A 3,990-nucleotide genomic window follows, 5' to 3' on the forward strand; every position below is an offset into this window, starting at 1 on the left:
CCTCCGGGGGAATGTTTGTGGCATGCCACATTCTTTCATTTGTTTGTTGCTGGATTAACTCAGGGACATTGACACAGGCAGAACGGGACTCTGAAAAACAGGCACGCACTTGAGAAAACTGGAGATCAAATACTCGAGCTCCAGGGACCCTACCCCGCCTCTATTATCCTGAAGCCCAGCGGGCCACTGCCAGCCCCGGCCCTGCGTTCTCCGCTACCCCCAAAGTCCCCGGTGCATCCTCCCACGCCTGGTGCTGCATTAGAAGCAGGGGCCAGTCTAGTTTCCCTAGTTTCCCACACTGAGCGAAAGGCTGAATGTCCCCACTGCAAAGTACATTTGTGGTCCAAATCCCATTGTGCTAGGTCCTGTACAAACATAAGGACAAGTTCCTGCCTCAGAGAGCTTCCAGTCTAGAAAACAGGGCCCAGCAGGTGGGTGAGGCAAGCGGGTCAGGGCAGGGCTGGGAGAGACAGGGTAACACAAATACTAGGATGAGCTCAGTCCTTAGCCAGCCTGCAGTAGTGATCGCAACCCCCTGGGGAAACAGGAGCGAGCTGCACCCGTGTACACAGAAGCTTTGCCTGTCTACGCTCGGGATTGTGCCAGCGCAGCTGCACTGATGGCCGCAATTGTGCCAAATCACCCATGCAGCCAAGGCCTAAGATTAAATAAGGGGGGGGTCGCTCAGACTCAGCTCCTCCCCGTGTATGATATATATGATAATGTTCCTCTCGCTCTCTTTCCCAGGCATGACAGCTTTCCTCTGCTTCTCTGCAAGCCCCCTCTAGCGGCCACACACCAAACACTGGGACAGATTAAAAGCCCTTCACTCACAATAGCACACGGCCCAGGTGCTGGGCACACTGGCATTGTTAGACACCTCTCAGGGAGGGGGGGTTGGGCCAGAGGGAGATCAGCGGCTGCTACATCTCAGACTCTGTTTCCTGCTTCCAGCCCAGAACAAAGGTGTCTCAGAGAACCCGGAGCCAGTGCCCTATCAGAACCTTGTAAGGTGTGCCAGCCACCCAGGAGAGACAGCCTCAGTTCCCCCACATGTCCCGTGGATAAATCCAGATCATCAGGGAATTATCAGTGTTACTAATAAGCTCTGGGAGGACAGGAGCCTGGACTGGATTATGGAGCTTTGGTTAATTAATGTTAGGCTAATTCAGGTTGTTCTGTTCAGGAGGGGGTGACCAGCCCTCGATGGGGAGAGGGCCCTCCTCTCCCCACCCTATAGAATTGGGCTGCCACAGGGGATCAGAGACATAGGGTGGGCGCTGGGCAGCCTGGCATGCTTATAACAATACTTTTCCCCTTTCATCCTAGGATCTCAAAGTGCTTTACAAATGCTCATCAATTTGGCCTCTCAACGAATCTGTCAGATAGCTAATTTCCCCATTTTACAGATGGGGAAACTGAGGCACAGACAGGGGCAGGAACTTGCAACAGTCACACAGTGAGTCAACAGCAGAACTGGTAAGAGAACCCAGGCGTCCTACTGCCCACTCCCTTGCTCTAACCACTAGACCGCACTCCCCTTCCAGAGCTGGAAGAGAACCCAGGAGTCCTGCCTTCCAACCGCCAGATAACACCACATCCCTAGCTACTCTAGGTGAGACCTTTCATAACTAAACACAGCTGTTTCCTCAATATTCAGAGAGTGAGCAGAGTCAACTGGTCCTGGATTGTTGTATAACCTTGGGTTTAACTGCAATCACCTCTTGTGCGGGAAGGTGAGTCCTGGAGGAGATAACATGAGGTGGAGAGGGTGGCTGCATTCCACTCCCGTTCCATCACTTCTGTCAGCCGCACGTCCAGGGGACATGCAGCGAAACAGCTGGCGATGTACAGAGACCGTTCGAGGCTTCTCCAGATCTGCAGTACAGGCTGCTGATGATCGGCAGCGTCGTTCTCTTTCCCGACCAGCATTGTGCTGCTGAAGGGGGGAAAGGCCTGGCTTGAAGCCATGAGAATCACTTGCTAAGATTCAATTAACTTAATTACCTCATGGCTAACTGAGCAGGGGGAGCAAAGAGCTGTTCAAATACATTGGGAGTCCCAGACCAGATTTTCAACAATATGGGCTTAAAGTCAGGCTCCTAAATCCTTCCTTAGACACCTAAATACGTGACCTGATTCTCGAGCGTATTGAGCACTCAGCGGTTTGTGCCAAAGTCCATGGGCACTGCTGGCCGCTTGGCACTTCTGAAATCAGGTCACTTCTTTGGGTGCCTAAGTATGGATTTAGGAGCCTGACAGTAGGCCACAACTCCTGGAAATCCAGGCTCTTATGTTTATAAAAAGCCGGGCAATGTGTGTGATGATCCCCATCTGTGGCTGATCCACAGAGGCCATGGGTCTGTTCGAGAGCTGTCAGCGTGCAAACCTGGCTCATCAGCTCGTGCTTTTATCTCCGTTCAATCCTGGGTGTCAGCCACTCGTCACATGTGCACAATGCATCGAGCACCCCACAGGAATTATAACAATAAAGGACTGACATAAGCCAGGCTGTACATAGGTCCCAATAGCCAGCCCAGGACAGCCAACTCCATCCTGAAAATGCACAATCCAGGGCTTTGCTGTCTAATCTGATGAAAGAGACGGGCCCGTTAGATCTGCCATCAAGTCTAGCTCATGTATGGAACGAGAGAAACACAGCCCATTGTGCGCTAGGCTACACTGACATCGTCTGCTGTCCCCGAACTGAAGGAGCCTGACCGACTTACGTGGAGGGAAAACCAGACACAAACCTTTAATCCTCATTCATGTCCAGTGTGGGTTCCCTGTTTTCTGTTCATGGATCCAAAACGCCTTCTCTTCGGAGCCAGAGGCCTGCCTCCCCCTAGGGCCCTTGCCAATTTCATTGTCAATAAGCGATAAGGCTGGGATTGAGGCGCTCAGATACCTTGGCGAGAAAGAAAGATTTTCCCTGTGCAACTGTCATGCCACAAGAAAAGGAGGACTTGTGGCACCTTAGAGACTAACCAATTTATTTGAGCATAAGCTTTCGTATGCATCCGATGAAGTGAGCTGTAGCTCACGAAAGCTCATGCTCAAATAAACTGGTTAGTCTCTAAGGTGCCACAAGTCCTCCTTTTCTTTTTGCGAATACAGACTAACACGGCTGTTACTCTGAAACCTGTCATGCCACAGAAGAGGCCAACTCCCAAGGGCAAATGGCATTTTGTGCTCATGGATCCCAGTCTCAGGTGGTGAGGTTTCCCCACCTCGGAAAGCTAGGAGCCTGTGAGACAGGTAATCCGTTGTCTGATGACGTCTCAGAGAATGCATTAAAGGCAGATTCCTCCCTCTGACTTGATGGGGCCAGATGGTGAAAAGAGAGCAATATTTAAGGAGATCCCATATTAGCCTATCTGAGTGGAATCCCGTACCCAGCACACAGCCTGAGTAGCTGGGCTGTGCACTGAGATCTGCACAGGAACCCTCCTCCACCAGTCTACACTGGTGATGTTCTACCCTTAGGGCTCTCCCCTCTGTCTCTGTGCACCCCCGTGGGAGAAGGAGAAACAACTGGTGAGCCACACAGTTGTGGATCTCCAGGCCCCAGACCCACTTCTGCCCTGCCACATCTCCATCCTGCCCCACCATTAACCTATCTGGGCTGAATAGGCACAGTGAGTCGTCATGGATGTGTCCTCGGCACAGGCAGGAAATGCACAGCCCAGGTGGGCTCCCCAGATCCAGCTCCCCATGAGCAGGTGAATCTACACCCTCCAACCCTCCCATGCTGCTGAAGGAGCACGATTCATCCCTCAGAGAGCGACAGCCGATCCTGCCTGACTCATGCCTCTCTGTGAATCCCCAGGGTTTGCTCCCGAAGGTGATTTTCCTTCTGTGGATGTTGGGACAGTCCCTGGCTCTGGAGCTGATGCAGAAAGTTGGGTTATGCATGAGTGTCCGGCTGCTCCTTGTTGTCTGTCATGGGTCACCTCCATTGCCACTCTACCTCGGTTGACTTCAGGGAAG

This window comes from Natator depressus, chromosome 1, assembly GCF_965152275.1.
Source record: "Natator depressus isolate rNatDep1 chromosome 1, rNatDep2.hap1, whole genome shotgun sequence".
Taxonomy (NCBI): domain Eukaryota; kingdom Metazoa; phylum Chordata; order Testudines; family Cheloniidae; genus Natator; species Natator depressus.